Below are 593 nucleotides of genomic sequence, written 5' to 3'. Positions count from 1 at the left end.
AGAGGCCCGGAGCCCGGACCTCGGGTGGAGAATCCGGCACGAAGTAGTCCCCGAGTCGACGGCACCAATATTATTCCTTTAAAAACGGCGGCGGGCGTGGGTGTGTGGACAAACACAGGATAGACGAGACGCAAAAGGAAGAGACAGGACACGCGGCTCCCATGTGGGTGCACTTTAATGGGGAGAGGGGAACACAATAAGGGATGGGACGTGCGAGACACACAAGGGTAGGGGGCCAAGAGAGGGGCGAAACCTCGTGGACGCTCGCTTTTAACGGGGGGCGCAAGGTTATCTGGGAGGAATGACCCTCACCTGGGCGCGGCCAGCACGCACACAGGTGACGGTAATCCAGGAGAAGTCTGGGAGCTGTAGTTTCCAAGGAATAACAGTAGCTCCTGAGGATGACCAGGAAGTGTAGGAGGGGTGTCTGAGTTCCCTGTCCCAGGCTGCTGCCGCGGTCAGAAACGCACTCACCCCAGTGATGTCCCTCCTGGTGCCGGGTTCAGGTCTCCTTGCTGCTTGGGTGGTTCGTAAACAAAGGACCTACCTAGCTCGGTGCTGGCAGGCTAGTGGGAACAAAGGAGCTACCACCC

This window comes from Alexandromys fortis, unplaced genomic scaffold, assembly GCF_014885135.2.
Source record: "Alexandromys fortis isolate MF-2015 unplaced genomic scaffold, M_Fortis_MF-2015_v1.1 scaffold_573, whole genome shotgun sequence".
NCBI lineage: Eukaryota > Metazoa > Chordata > Mammalia > Rodentia > Cricetidae > Alexandromys > Alexandromys fortis.
Note: the sequence above shows the minus strand (reverse complement) of the source record.